Source organism: Fundulus heteroclitus, chromosome 3 (assembly GCF_011125445.2).
Source record: "Fundulus heteroclitus isolate FHET01 chromosome 3, MU-UCD_Fhet_4.1, whole genome shotgun sequence".
NCBI lineage: Eukaryota > Metazoa > Chordata > Actinopteri > Cyprinodontiformes > Fundulidae > Fundulus > Fundulus heteroclitus.
The window spans coordinates 16,034,607-16,051,147 of NC_046363.1; the positions used below are offsets into that span (position 1 = coordinate 16,034,607).

The 16,541-nt window shown below is 36.8% G+C and overlaps 1 long non-coding RNA gene across 3 annotated transcripts in view; it reads right to left on the reverse strand.

Moving 5' to 3' along the window:
- LOC118560077 overlaps window positions 1-16,541 on the reverse strand; it is a 168,186-nt gene that overhangs the window by 38,487 nt on the left and 113,158 nt on the right. For all 3 annotated transcript variants that reach the window (XR_004929055.1, XR_004929053.1, XR_004929054.1), the window contains 2 exons: window positions 9,422-9,534; window positions 2,495-2,558 (listed from right to left, as the gene is read on the reverse strand). This is a non-coding gene — a long non-coding RNA (uncharacterized LOC118560077). The remainder of the gene's footprint in view (window positions 1-2,494; window positions 2,559-9,421; window positions 9,535-16,541) is intronic.

Genomic DNA, 16,541 nt, shown 5'->3' on the forward strand with positions numbered 1-16,541 from the left:
AGCAGCAGTCTAGCCAGAAACTGACTGTGATCTTTGTTTAGTTTATCATTAATTAAATTTACTTATTTAAGATGGATAGTGAAATTAATTGTTCCACAAGTTTTAAATGAAAAACAGAGAAGAGAAAGTCATGACTGTGCATTTTATTATCTCCTCTCTGATACATTTTTTGAATTTAGAGTTTAATTTTAAGGACAAATTAATATGACAAACAACAGATATTCAGTTCTGCTTTGGAAAAAAATTTAACTTTGGAAAAAACAAACTTGTCAGGTTTATGTTTGGCAATTCTCCTTCCAGAAATTAAAAAAAGTTTAATATTCTTTATTCAACTTCAGTGAGATGAAAATGTTAATTGTTTAGTTCCATTTTACACATAATGCATTTCTTAGTATCATATAAATGTGATTTCATTTAGCAATATTATACTCAGCTAATATATTACTCCATGTTTTCACACCTCAATTGATATAAGATAAATGTCACACAATGAGGACAGTGGCAAAGACAAATAGACACAGTTACACACCAAGTAACAAATAAAAATCTAATCTAAAGTTAGTTCTATGGAAACAGAGAATTAACTTATTAAAGCAAAAAATAAAACCAGAGTAAGTATTGCACAATTGTTGATAATATGGCATATTCTGATTAAAATAAGATATTCATGGCAATACAGCAGCCGATTTACACAACTATGGCAGAAAAATATGCATGACTGTACAGGCAACACCCACAGTAGCTAAAAATGGACATTAGTATCTGAGAGATGCTAACAGTTTAAAAGATAAATGATCAGATCAGAACTTGTGCAACCATTATTATGTTGTAAACACTTATTGAGTTTGTTGTGAGGAGCAGAGATTATAAAGTCTGACAGTAGCTGAGATGAAGGACCTGTAGAAGTGCTCCTTTGAGCTCTTCGGATCTACCGGTAATTACTTACTGATTTAGAAGTTGAGTGTTGAAATTAAACCAGGGTTAAGCCAAACTGCTGGATAACATTTTAATGAATTTCTAAACTGCCATTCAGTTGGGAATGTTTTGGAGACATTGCATTACTGCAGGTGTTTTGCAAGTGTTACTTTTCTACACATAACCAGTCCTCATGTGAATTTAGCCATACTAGAGTAAGGCAGTTGTCAAATGTTACTATGGCCATGCCTGTGATATGCCACTGAAACTACACAAGTCTTTCTGCAAATCACGTTGTTGCCCCTAACCCCCCTCTGTAACTGTCATTTATGCATTCTCTGTACTGTTCTTGCACAAGTCACCATCACTTCACTGGGATTCCGAAGTGAAGTGATATGACTATTGTGATAAGGTAATACCTTGTATAGATGGATCATTAAAGGGATCATTAAAGTATGGCTGAGTCTAAGTCTAAACACTCACTTAAAGTTAATGCTACAGATGTAGTGGATGAATAAAATATTGATATACAAGACGATGGCTGCACTTGTCACACACTCTCTGCATTGTTCTAAAATAAAGCATTTTCCTACCTAATAAACATTCTACTCTCAGAGAATGTGTGATAATTTCACTGCTCTGGCCATTTACTTCCTGTGACATGAGCTCTGTTTCTCCCTTATACCTAAGCTTTGGGTTGACCCCTCCTTGAAATCCAATATTATAAGTGTTTCATAATCCTAGGACAAAACATGAGACTCCATTTGTGGGAGAGGAGACATTTGACCTCTACACACCTGTTTGCTTCCAAGGTGCTCAACAAGGTTTCCTGCTTAGAAGGGTTTGGTAGCAACAGTGCTCACTATGTCCTTTTTTTTCTAAAGGTGGCGATACATTCCCATTAAACATGTTTATTTTTATCAAGGAAATGGTCCTTGTCCAATGCGCTCAATAGACCATCTGACACTGATGATCCAGATTCCTCTTTTTGATATGGTGGTACTCACTCCCTGTTTTTTGTGGTAAAAAGTGCTTTTAATACGACTTTCCTACTTTTTAAAATTATAGATTTTATGGCTGTAAAATATGAAAATGTATTGCCTTTTAACCACTTGCCAAAGAAAGTGCTGATAATTTCAGATACATTGTATGTCTCATAGTAATATGAAGTTTTTTTTATCTTACAAACTTCACTTTTTTGGTTAGAAAATAAGAAAAGAAATAAGCTGAAGCTATTTTAATTTTATTCAAAAAGTAGCGGTATTACTTCCCTATTCTTGCAGCAAAGAGTTCCAACAATGACTAAAATTAAAACTCCCATTAATCCGACAATGTAATCCCTCCATTGGGTGGAGCGGTCTTTTCAGACACCATGTGGATTAGGGAACACTGAGACCCTGTGTTGGTGGTCACCGGCGTATAACACCTCATAAAAATAATATGCTATGCGTGTGTGCGCGTTTGTGTGTTTCCTGCCACAAGGGGGTCAGCACTGTGTAGCGCAGAGGGTTTATGTGTGTGGGTGGGCTAGGGTACCGTACATGTGCATTAATATGATTCTTTTCCTCTTTGTGGTTACCTGGTGAAGAGGAAAATCCCTGTGAGGTGGTCTTCTGCCAATGTGGGCCAAAAGTGACAGGAGCCTGTAACAGAGGAACCAGTTAATTATTAAAATAAGCCTGTTGAATGGAACCCAGTTCAAGTGGTTTGGAGTTTGCAACGGCGCACTTTTTTGGATGCCATCCTTTATTTTTTTCTCTTCTCTTTCTCTCCACATTATCATGTTTGGCAAGATGCATATTTTTTTCCCATGTAAGATTTGAATAAATGGTCAAACAGCCATACTGGATGAAAAGATGAATGCACCTTTTTACCAGATAAGATGACTCATTCTTTTATATCATCTATTGAAAGCAAACTTGAACAGCTGGGAAATAAGATTTTAGACAATTTTTATACTTAGTATGTAAATGGCACTAATAATAAACTTTAAAATATATCTGCTGCTTAGAAGTTGAAAATCTATTTAACTACACCGTTATATAACAACATTAATCTGCCTTTTTGTATTGATAAACAGCAGACAAGATTTAATTTGATAGAAATGTTAATATGGTCAATAAAAGAATGTCACCTGGATTCAGTTGTACAGTTAGTTATTCTTGTTAATAATGCAAACAATGATCTGATCCATGCAAATCACATCATATTTGGTTTGGTGATCATTAGCAGTTAGCAGGGTAGGATACAAAGGGTTGTAATTACTTTCTGTGGCACTTTTGGTTTCAGGGTTGAAACCAAACTATTTGCTAACATTTAAAGCTATAGTTGGTAATCCTGTTCAGAAACACTTTCTGTTATACTGGGTGAAATGGTCCTTCCATCCTGACAATACATTATGTATTCAGAAAAGGGAGGTTAAAAAATCAGACCTCTGGGCGAGCAGCAGACCTGTAAAAACTCTGACCAATCCAGTCATTCGGTCCAAATGAAAAAAAAAAAAAAACATCAGACGCCTCCATGTCTCATCCTGCCTACGTCCCCTCTGTCCCTTGAGTTCCTGGGGTATCGCCTTATCTATTGGTTGTCCCACATGCCAATCATTCTGACGCGCTCAAGGTAACACCAACAGTAAAGTTAACATTGGTGCAGGTACATGCTCCTTGTTAGTTTCCGCTTGCTGGCTGCGCATACGCACTTCTAGTGTGTATGTATCCGGTTAGCTTCGGTGTTAGCCGTTCATTGTAGCTCCGCTGCTCTCACCGTATACCTTGAACATGGCTGAGATTCGCAAGAAGCAAACGACGTACAAGTTTATGAGAAGAAGAGGAAAGCCCCAGTAGAAAAAAAGATGATCAGGGTGGATTTGGGAGATTTTTTTCACATGATCCCCCTGAGGAGTAAAAGTGCAGCTAAGGTGGTCTTGCCCATGCGCAGTTATTCAAAAAGGAACATGGGGAAACTTCCGGAAAAATCACAAACTACCTTTAATTGTGTTGCACAAAAAACATTTTCTTGAATGCTACTTATTATGCAATTAGCTACAGCTGCAAATTCCTTTACGACTAAACAGAGGAGTAATAGGTGGGATGAGCTGGTCATTTCACTATCTCGGTAGTTTCTAGTTTTGGTCAATTTGTACTCATCAGCCTCGTATGAGTTTGTGTCCTCAGGGTGATGAAACCTTAACTGGGGGACCAGAGTGTTGCCAATATTCAAACAGTTAAAATTACATATCGAATATGTGTTGAACCATATCCTGCAGTAGATACAGGAGCTTTACTGACCCTTTCACATTCTGGTTTATATCAAAAGGTAAGAGTTCAGCTGTTTTTGCCAAGTTTGCAGTTATAATCAGCTTTGCAGCCTTCACTGTATCGCACGACTTGCTTCAGTTTGGCCTTCCCTGTTTATTTGCATTATAGCAAAAATATCTCCAAAGCATCTTATTTTGCTTTTTCAACTCAACACAATCACAAAGGTTCTTTCCCAGATGTACTTGCAAGAGTTTTACGCTTCCAGTTCCATCGTGTCATATTACGTCAATGAAGTGTGTTTCGATATATCCAAATAATCTGTGGCAATCTGGAGGAAATATCACAATATCCAATGCAATATCCAATGCATGTAGAGGTGATGCTGGAGCATCATTACGTAAAGCAGTGTAACTCCCTACACCACTAAAAAACAAGCAAAAATGCTGCAGTTTAATGGAGGTGAATTGGAGTAAGGTTACACTGGTGTCATTAAAGTTTAAAATGATTCCCACTAGTCCCAGCTGCATACAAATCTTTAAAAAAGTCTAAATATTCAATGTGTTTATCTTGTTGCCGTAAACCGTTTATGAACTTCATGGTGTTGCATCAACATCTTGCTCATTCTACTTCTCCAGAAAATCTTGTTTAATCAGAACAAGTTGGATTTACCACATAGTCAGGCTGTAGAAAATATGGATTGGCATGCACAGAGAGTCAGGTACACTGCTGAGCAAAAATCTCCTAAGCTTCTAAATCTATGCTATTCATTTTTTTCCCCAAAGGGCAGCCATTACAAAGACAAAAGTTTCTTACTCTGCTCATTCCAGACTTCCAACATTTATCCAACTCTAATTATTTCATTTCTTTTTTTAAAAACCTACTGCATCACATATTTAACCTTTGCTATTCTAGATTTGATTTTTCAGTTTTGTGGAACTGAAATTAGTTCACATGTATGGGTGAGTGCCTACAAATTAAAGTAAGTCTAAATATAAGACACATCACTAAAATAATGTTATAGATACTTCACATGATAAGTGATAAGTGGTTAATGGGTGTATTGGAAGAAGAGAGAAAAAAACCTGACTCGAATGATTTTTGTTTTAGCCTTGCAAATGGTAAATGCTCCTTTCACTCCTAAACAACTGCTCTCATCCTCAGAGAAAGCTGTTCAGAAGACAACTGTATCAAGGATGCGAAAAGATTATACAAACTTTCAGTTCAGAAGACTTTTCCAGTCAGGTCCTAAAATGTAAAATAAAACTGTGTCCCAACAAATCTTCATTGTTAAATAAATTACCAAGTTTAAATCAAGTCCCTCATTTATTTATACCTTTTAAAAACTGATCTATTTATCCTTTGGCCCAATTTCCAACCAACCTTCCTGCACCTTATTATATATTCTTTCCCCTTGCCATTCCCCTCTTCATCTTGCATCCCAAATTCAGCTAATGAGCCAACGAACAAAAATAGTAATAATTTTAAAAAATCCATAGCAAAACATAAACAGTACAAGGGGAAGAAATAGGTGCAGTGCTTAGTCTGTTTGTTAAAGGATTCATCATGCGAGCTGTTTTCAATAAATAATAAATGCAAACGGCAACTTTTGTCTGCAGACGAGACTTTTAGACATGAATTATGCATTGTTATTCTTGGATAGGGCAATACGGGGACAGGATGGCTGTGTGTGTGTGTTTCTGTGTGTTTGCGTGCTTGAAAATGTGTGACACATATCCTTGAAACACACTGTGAACACAGCTACTGAGGCTTACAATCAAGGCATTTATGAGGATACAACTTGCTGTGATTACTGCGCTAAAGATCCTATTTTGTTGCATTGACATGTGTGGTCTGATGCTTAAGCTTCTGCCGGCTCAGTTTAGCTCAGTTTGCACCTAACTAAAGACAAATGTCTCTGGTAAACTATTATTAGTAGTATATAGTCTTAGTTAGGTAATCAAGAACAGGATGTGTTTGTTTTTTATCCAACTTCTTCTATGTGTGGGAGGTGTGTGAGCACACTGATTTAATCTCCTCACTCTCGCTCTCTCTTTTTTTCCAACTTTTGCCAACTCTGTAATGATTACGACAACAAAGGAATCTGTATTCCCTGTAGATGGTGGAAGATTCCGTTAGGAATGCTAAAATATATGTGTCTCTTTTCCCCCTTGTTCCTCATCTGGAGTCTGCATGAAAAATTTGATTGAAAATCAGCAAAAAGCAGAACAATTACAAAGAGCAGCACCCGTGACAGCAATCATCACTGATCTCCGCTGTCATCTCACTCTATGGTAAATAATTCATAAAAAGAAACAAGGGGGAAACAAATGTGCAAATAAACCTCCCTAAAAAAAAGGCAGAGGAACAATGGCCTGCCACCACAAGGAAGGGATGATAGTGGCTCATTATTATGGCAGGTTTACGACTGTGATGAATTTGAATTTTCTCTTGTTTCATCTACCTTGACAGAGCTGAAGTCACACAGACACGGAGGGAAAAAGAAGGGGGAAAAAACTGGAGGGATTTGAGGGTTTGAGGAAGTGAAGGAGAGACGGATAGAGGGATTAAAGACAAGGGGAATGGAAGATTGGGGGGAGCAGTGAAGAGGGGCAGTAGACATCGGAGGGAAGAAGAAAGAGATTTGGGAGGGAACGGGTGGAAAGGAGGGAGGGATGCTCACAGGGTGTATTCGACAGCGCTGTGAAAGGTAGCCATCAAGGGCTTTGATGAAAAGTGCAGGCCTTCTAAGGCATAGGAGTGACAGCATATGATTTGGTCAAAGCATGAAGCCTTTCAAAGGCAGACATTCTCACTCCTATTCATTCCTCTCAGGTCGGATATAACTTTTGAGGCTTAGCTCTGGTAAAAATTCCAAATTGGTTTGACAGATTGGCCGTATGAGGTATTGTCCCTGTGACTTAACAGACAGTATGCTGACTAGAGATGTAGACATCTTAAAATGAAGAGAGGATTATGGGCTGTTTAGTGTCCCAGCAAACTGTCCTGGATCAGTTGCTATAGCTGATGATATATTTTACTGAAATAGATTGCATAATATACGCTTATAGTTGTATATTTAATGTTAACAAATGTACGCCAACAACAGAATTGGATGAGAAAGCATATATTTAGAATGGAGGATTTCACAAAAAAGACCAAGTTTTTGAAAAGTGTACAGATAAAAAGTGCTCAATCTGCTTCGTGCGTATTTCACATCATAACACAAGAATCGAAGCTCAAGCAAGTGGTTTAAAATAAGTGGCTATAATCATGGTTTTAACTTGTTCTAATCTGTTTATATTACTTATACTCATAAAACTATTCTAAAGAAGTCAGAAAATGTAAAACAACATAAAGCCAATGTGTCCATGGCTTTTTAGGGTAAAGCTTGAAACCAGTTCAACGCAGGTGATGTCACAGACAGATTTTACAAGATTAGAGTTGTTAAAATCAGCGACTGGCATTTACACTCACAGGTCAGTTATAATAGGAAGGAAAAGCAAGCCCGCCTGATGACGGCTGGGTCATTTCCCCCACATACATAAATAGATTATATTTCAAAAGGCCTGCAATTTCAACACTTACACACATAAATGGAGAAGCATAATCACAATAACGCTCTCACATGTGAAAGCATGTATGTGCACAGAACCAAAAACCCATGCCTGTGGGACTCTTGTCTGATAACGCTGTCTGTCTCTCTCGCTTTCTCTCTCTCCCTTTCTCTCACACACACCCACGCAGAGAGATAATAGTGTCTAATTTAGGCTCTGTATGGTTCTTCAGAGGACTACACTTCATCAGGAATATACTGGTGACCTACATACTGCAGTAGGGACACAGGCGCACACCAGCATAATAATTGCATAGGTTTCGACACTCAAACACAAATCTGCAGCACAGGCATCTGCATACAGACATTCTCACGCACAAATACGCTTCTGTACAGCTTGGCTGTTACTGTGACAACACAAGACTCACATTCATTCAAACAGGACAATATGGTGTTTACATATCTGTGGGCTTCCATTCTGCTCATAGACGTTTGTTTTAGCAATAAACATCGAGAGGACGGTGCTCTGGTCAGATGGGACCATAATTTAACCGTTCTACATGTAAATGTGTACGTGTGGAAGGAATATAACATTGCACATATCCTAGAACACACTATCCCAGCTGTGAAACATTGGGCTATCAGCATCATGGTGTGAAGATGCTTTTTTCATTGTTTTTTTTTCAACAAAGTCAGGGAAGCTGCTCTGACTTGATGAGATGGTAGAGGGAGCTAAACACAAGGCAATGCCAAAAAAAACCTAAAACTTTTAAAGATACAAAAGGCTTGTACCTGGGGCACTGTTGCCATTGGTACTGACTAGTAGTTTATTGTTTAATTGATGAATTACTTACCAACATAAGTACTAAAAGGATTCTAATGATTAAAAGCCTGGTTTTCGAATCAAACTAATCACAAAACAAAGAAGAAGGCACCCAACAGCAATATAACCTCTTAACTTATATACTAAGTGATTTATTTATAGATGTATTAAAACATTTGTTAATCAAATTAAATAAATTTTCTGGGAGGGTGAAATACATTTTTGCTTAAGGTTATGTCTATGTCCTGGTTTGAACTCAAAAGGCAACGCGCTCTAACAAGGTTCACTACAAAAAGAAACAAGCTCAGGGCATCACAGCCCCTTACTTAACAACAAAAGCAAAAGTTGGGTCTTCATCAAGCTTGGTGGTTAGAAAAATTAAAAAAATGGTACCATGATGCCATGATGTCATGGTATTATCGCAGGAGACCAGAAACGTATGCATTATGGATTAAAAGTTATCTAGATAAGCATAAACAATAATTTAAAATACTTCAGTATTGGCAGTTAGGTCTGCCAATAAATTAGGCACCAATGCTATAGGGAAAACACTTGTTTCTACGCATGTTGTTGTTGTTGTTTTTTTTTTTGTTTTTTTGTTTGTTTGCTTGTTTGGTTTTACCAACTGAATTAATGTACTTTAAATTAAGGTTGGATTTTTTTTCACATTCTGATATGATGGCAGTGAAAGAAAAGCTAAATGTATATTGTGAATGGACAAAGCTAAAATAAATGTTGTACTATTTTTTTGTTTGTTTTTTTCCAAATAAGAGTAATAAGTATTCCCAGCGTGTTGTGAGCAATGGTTGTATTTAGATCTTCTCTTCAGACAGTATCAGGAATATGTTTCTGAGTAAGGAGGACTGGAATTACCGTATCATTGCTTTATTAAGCATTCAACTGGCACCAAGAAGACATCATCCATCATTCATGGGCATCATCTGTCAGCTTTCTGGTCCACTAAATGTCCAAGACCTGAGGCAGATCTGAAAGGGAAAAAAATCCAGTTAGCACACCAGAAGGCCCCACTCATGCACAATTATCAAATGCTTTGAAAGAGATTAAGTCAAAGATGGTGGCAAAGCATTTTACACAAATTAAAACATTGTATACCAAGAAAATATAAAGAGATTATTTTCAATGGTTTTGAAAAATTTTGGCATATGTCATAAAAAAGGCAAATTTTAATGAAGGTGCAGGTTAATGAAGCCTTGGATATAAATTCTCTGGTAGTGCTCTGGGACAATCAGGCAGACATTTATGGGTGACTGTCTCAGAAGCAGGTTTATAAATGGCTAAAAGATTCTGACTCATACACATTATTGGTTTGAAGGAGAAGGAACTGAGGTTGGGGCCACAACTGATTCAAAAATAGACATTTGAACCAGTGTGGATACACATGAACTATTTTCATGTTTATAGGTGGTTACAGAAACTTGGCTCCAATGCAAGAGAGGACCTCACTCAAACATAATTGTGTCTTTACTTAGCATGACACCTAAAGTAAAATGGCAGCTACTGGAGCTGATGACGGACTAAAACGTTCGGAGAAATCATTCAGTTTAATTATAATTAAAGCCAGCATTTTTACTAGGTTATGGATTTACAATAGAAACTCATTTAAATGCTAATCTTGGTGACTTAGAAAACAGAGCGGTTGAAAGTTTGTTTGGAGTTTTATGGCAAAATTAATATGTAGGTTACCCAATGTGTAAAAAAATAAAGACTCCTTAATTATCCTTTTTACAAAAAAAAATTATATTAACAAAACAACATATAGCAAAAATATTTTCTTGTAACTCTAATCTTGTAACGTATGAGAGTTCAGAATCCACCTGCTTACAGTCCCACTATTTTTAAAGGGTTCAGGGCAGAGTTTGAATTACAAAGTTACCAGAGTGAAAAAACACAAAAAGACATCTGAAACACATGCTTGGTTAACCTACATGGTCAGCACTAAAAGAAAAGACATTTCTTGCAAGTATCACACTGCTGAAGTCCCTTTTAGAGGAGACTGATAGTGTTGTATTTTTCATTTGGGATAAAATGTTCAGTTTTTTTGGAAAACTGTTCTGAATTACATTGAGATTCTTGGTTTGTCCAGCCTCTGCTTCTCTTTTGTGGTCTAGTTACAGGTTTTCATAAATCACTAACCTGTTTTTAATTCACATTTCAATGAAAAACATTGCATGTCAAAAATTACCCGTACCCTTCTGAATAATAAATAATTTTTATTAGTAATCAAACCCCTCATAGCTTTTTGCATGTTTCCTCTTGTATTATAACAACTTCATTTATGTGATGAGCTCCAAGTTCTTGAAGTTGGAAAGCCCCTTTGCTATTACCCTAATCTTTAGCACCTTTCACAGATTCTCTATCAGATTCAAGTCAGGACACCCGCTGAACCACTTTAAAACATTAGTGCTACTTTGAGTCAGTAGAAACTTTTGGCCAAATTAAAAGATTACTTTAAATCTGAGTCTGCCAGGAGTCTAAATAGTTTTAGGCTTAACTGTAGCTCCACATCAATAAAACCCTTCAGGTTCTACTTCTTAAGGAGTGCTTAGGATAATTATCATATTGTAAAAGTCCTTCTTTCTTTTACCTCTGTATCCTCAGATGTTTTCTTTTTTACAAATCGAGTATATCTAATAAAACTTTGCTTTCCTCTGTCAGGCAAATGGTTTATCTACTTGTTATCTCAAAGCAAAATATCAATTTAGCAAAAGAAGTCAAAGAAATTAGATGTTTTATTATTATGTTGTGGGAAGTGTTTACAGGTCTCATAAATTTAGACTGAAAATGCTCATTTTATGTGTTCCAACATCTCTTATTAATGGTATATCTTCCATGTAGACTAAGAAAACAGTTAAACGATTGTCTATCCCCTTATTGAAATTTTTTCTGTAAAGCCTGGTAAGCTTATAGGAGTGAATTTCTAAGTGAATTTATGGTTTTAGACCAGAGCTTTTTTCCCTAATACCTCATACACTTTGCCCAATACCTAAGTCCAAATACAATACTGCATTCTCTCTTATCTATGTTTCTGGGCAATAACAGATTTTGTGTCCCAAAAGTCCTTTTTTTCTGTGGGTCAGGCCTAATATGCTGCTTCAGGACAGAAATAAGAAAGTTATAATGTTATGGCAATATAATCACCCACAATATGGATAGGTTTCTTCACGGTATCAGAAACTGGAAATTGGGCCAGTTATTGGTATTCGTATAGCGCCAATTCACAACACATGTCATCTCAAGGCACTCAAGGCAAAGTCAAATTGAATCAAACCATACACCTTGGTTAAAAGTTTCCTGTCTAATGAAACCCAGCAGGTTGCATCGAGTCTTGACAAGCAGCATTCATGCCTCCTGAAAGAGTGTAGAGCCAAAGTGGACAGTCGTCTGCATTGTCCATGGCTTTGAAGCGATCCCTCATACTGAGCATGCACGAAGCAACAGTGGAGAGAAAAACTCCCCTTTAACAGGAAGAAGCCTCCAACACAACCAGGCTCAGTGTGAATGAGAACCTGCTTCTACCCACTGTAGGTTAAAGAAGACTGGGCAGAGACACAAAGCACAGAAGCACACATTGATGCACAAATCCTTTCTATATTATATGGTGCTTGTGTCCCGGAGGTTCTGGGTTCAACTCCCGCAGACTGCCACTGTGAGTGCGGCACACACAGTGGCAGCCCACTGTATCCCAAGGGGATGGGTTAAATGCAGAGAAGTTTCATTGAAATAAACGTTGCAATGACAATAAAGATGATGATTATAAGTAAGATTTAAACCAGCCTAATGTATTCCCCTTAATCCCTACAGTATGTTCAAGTCTTTCAAGGAGAATATTGTGATCAACTGTATCAAATGCAGCACTGACAGGACAAGTACTGACACAAATCCATTATCTGAGGTCATGGGAATATCATTAGTGATCTTCACAAGAGCTGTTTCGGTGCTATGATACTCTTGAAATAGGTAATTACTTTGTAAATGTTCACATACTTGATTAGCAACTACTTTCTCAAGAATTGTATATAGGAAAAGAAGATTAGATATAGGTTTGTAATTTATTGGGTCATCTTGATCAAGAGATGGTTTCTTAGTAAAGTAAAGGTTTAATAACAGCTACATTAAAAGCCTGTGGTGCATATCCATTTAATAAAGAGAGATTAATTATACCTACAATGGGGGCTTTAATCAAAGAGAATACTTCCTTAAATAACTTGGTTGGGATTGGGTGTAACATACAAGTTGAAGGTTTAGATGACGCTACATTTTTTAGATAACTCAGAAAGCTTTACTGTGGCTAAACAGTTCAAACGATCATGTTTTAAAGGATGAGGTAATCATGTTTGGGAGGATGCCAATTATATTATTTTTAATAGAATCAATTTTATCTATGAAGAATCACATGAATTCACTACTGCTAAGAGCTAAGGGAATGGATGAATCAACAGAGCTATGACTCTGGATAAGTTTGGCAACTGTAAAGAGAAACCTAGGATTATGTTTATTCTCCTCTACTAATGAACATATGCTGCTCTAATTCCGTAAATGGTCTTTTTATATAACAGTAGACTGTTTTCCAGATTAGGTAGGATTCCTCTAGATGTGTAGAGTGCCATTGTATCTCCAATTTCCTAATGTTGTGCTTGAAAGAACACAGCTCTAAATTAAACAAGAGAGCCAGCTTCCTGTGAGTAATTACCTTCTTTTTCAAGAGGGCTACACTGTATAATGCAAAACGCAATGAGGAAGTGACACCGTCAACAAAAGTATCAATTTTAGAATGGGAAGAAACATCATTGCTGCCATCAGCTGGGCATTTCTGTGATATTGTGATACCCCCGTGACCCAGCCCCGGGATAAGTGGAACAGGATGGATGGATGGATGGAAAGATAAGAAGTCGCAGAACTGATCCAAAAACTGAGAGTAAGGGCCTGGTGGATGATTCAAAATAACAAATAGAAGAGGCTTTATTGCTTTGCAGTTTGGATGAGGGAAACTAAGGGTTAAATGTTCAAAAGAATTGTAGTTATTAATTGTCCTGGGACTAATTAATAAATCAGACTGAAAGATGGTTACTACTCCCCTTCCCGTATTTCTGGGAATGTAGAAATTTGAATAATTAGAGGAAGTTGACTAATTTATACCAACGTAGTCCTCTTGCAGCCAGGTTTCTGTGAAACAAAATAAATCAATCTGATAACTATCAGAAATAAATTCATAAACTAACAAAATCTTTGGAGGGAGAGACCTTATATTTAATAACAACTCAACTTGGTTCAAGTTGAGTTGTATTGATTTTTATGAGATTTTTTATAATTTGCAGTTTTTAATCTGTTTAGTTTTGGCCATGGGAAAGACACTGTCTCAATGGGGTAATGGGTAGGTAACAGTACAGAAGCTGCAGAGAGGTGTGTTAAACTACGGCTCTGCTTCCTGATCTGGACTCTGGGTTGTCAGCATTTTGGAAAACTAATAAATGATAAATAATATATTTAAAAATATAAATAATATCACTTTTCTGAAGAGATATAGCTAGAATCTTTGAAAAAAATCACATCTTTTTGCTGCTGTTGATGTTTTGATTTAGAATGGTTTGCTGAAAGAGTAAGCTAGCATTGCATGTATACGCTCTATTTAGATATACAACTTGTTAAAAATTTGGTTTTTAATATTTTTAACATGGTTCCAATTAATTGTGGAAAGGAGACAACTTGAAACAAAGTTGTTGTGGTACTATACATAAACTTGCCACCTAGTTTTGAACGTCCTCATTTGAGCATAGTGTGCAAAGCAGGTCATATGACACAGACAGACAGAAAGCTGCAGCAACCAACACATTCTCCCTGTATCCATGAGTGCCATTGGAAAGAGGGAAAACACTTGAAAAACCCAAATTCATTAGATGGCGGAAACAATTAGCACAACCAGTGATAAAATGTTTGCTAAGGATACTTTCAAAAATAGCCTGTAATTCTAAACAAAATGCCTGTGAGGGACCCATCTGACTCACTGGGGCTGCCGCTAGCATATAACTACAGACAGCAGAGCAACAACAGGGCTCAGGAGCTGCATTTTGTCAGGGAAACTGTGATGCTGGTCAGTTCCAGAGGCCTTCATTTGGACAAAAATCCCATACTTGGAAGAAGTTGAGGACATTACAATTTAAAATAGGAATCTTGAATAACACACCTTCCTCTGGGAATGCCTGCCGCTTCAACTATAAAAAGAACAATCTTCTTTTTCGCATTTCAAAATTAAGGAGACATGATTACAGAGCTCTGAAGATCTCTACGGTTTATAACCGCCACCAAGCATGAAGAACAGATTTGGGTTTGATTGGCGGCTTTAAACTTAAGCTCACCTCAGAGGGAATTCTGAGCAACAGGTTAGCTGTCATAAAAACAACACAGGGTTCTGGAGCAAAGAACAGGTAAAGCTGGTTTTACTATTGTTTCTTGATTATGTAACACACCTGAGGGCCTTGTCTTGTTTAAGATAATTGCCCTAAGAACTGAAAAAAAAAACAATATAACATCCATCCCTGCATTACAAGCACAAGTCTTGTTTAAAACTCACTCTTACTGCTCTGCTGATCTGACTCGATGCTGAGTGGGTTGTGGTGACTGACTCTTCCTGCTGCATGTCAGCTTTTAAAAAAATAAAACATCTGACTTTAATCTTCCCAGCGTCTGATTACACCACAGTACTGATCACTAAAAGGGAAAAGATATTTAATTCCACACATTTGTTTTAGCATTTTGTTGCTAAACCTTTTAATCTCTGCTAAGTAAGTAATGTTTCTCGCAGGTTGTCTTGGATATTTTTGCAATAAATCTTCTCAGAAAATGCCGACTAATAGATTTAGCATCTTGAAACCATTTTATTGCAGTGCATGTGCAGATTGTTTCCACATTTTGTTCACTAATCTTCATAACTTTGTTTCTGAGCACTGAAAGCTTTCCCAAGTCTGGATCATAAAAAAGATTTAAGAAAATTAGGTGGAGGATCATAAAGATATCGGCTTTTGTCTTGCTTCAACGGTATAACCTATAAGAAGCTCACAGCTGGTGTGTCATGTCTTAAGGTGTAAAGATTTTAAAAATTAAAAAAGCTAAGAATTTATTGAATGTTTATATTTACTTTTATCAACCAGTGATCATTGTCGTTTGTATTTTGTTGTTACTTTTCTTCCAACATATTTACTGATAATACCTTATAAACTTAAGTCACCTTGATTTTTTTCTTTCCTGTTTTCCTCTGTGAACTTTTTTTATCAACACAATAGTACAGGAGCATATTATGTGTATGATAAAGCTGAAATTCAATTGCCAGAAGGAGTAAAATATAATGATGCTCCAAGAAGTGAGCAGGGGGCCGTAGTTGGACGATATCCAGCTTGATCAGCCCTGACAGGTGGTTGTCCACTTAGAAACTAAAATTAAATAAACTTAATCTTTTACTGATCAGTGAATGTGCCATGTTTAACAACAAACATTTTAATGTGTAAGATCTGACAGCAAGGTGACGACTCAAAGATTGATGTTTTCACCAGCAAAGTTTTTAAACCGAAGTTGAAGGAAGCACAGACAAGAGAAGCAACTGAATAAGAATTTTTTTTCCATGATTTGTAATTTATTCAGGCTGCAAGAAAGCAAGACAGAGGAGGAGAGAGCAAGACTAAAAGCAGACAACAGGAAGGCTGGTTGGAGTAGAACATTTCTCTGTTTAATCCTTTTGATCTCTCAATGTCTGCCTCTTATTGAAATGTCACTGCTGGTGAAATTGCACGGTCATGGGTTTACATTTCCTATGGAAAACACAGCAAAACTATAACCATGCAATAGTAATAAAATACTAAAACTACAAAGTTCAAACTGTGAACTCAATATTTACTGTGTTGTTTCAAAATAGTAAAATCCTGTTTTTATGCAGCTGCTCTCTCACACATGCAGAATTGTGTTGCCACCGTTACTATGGTGT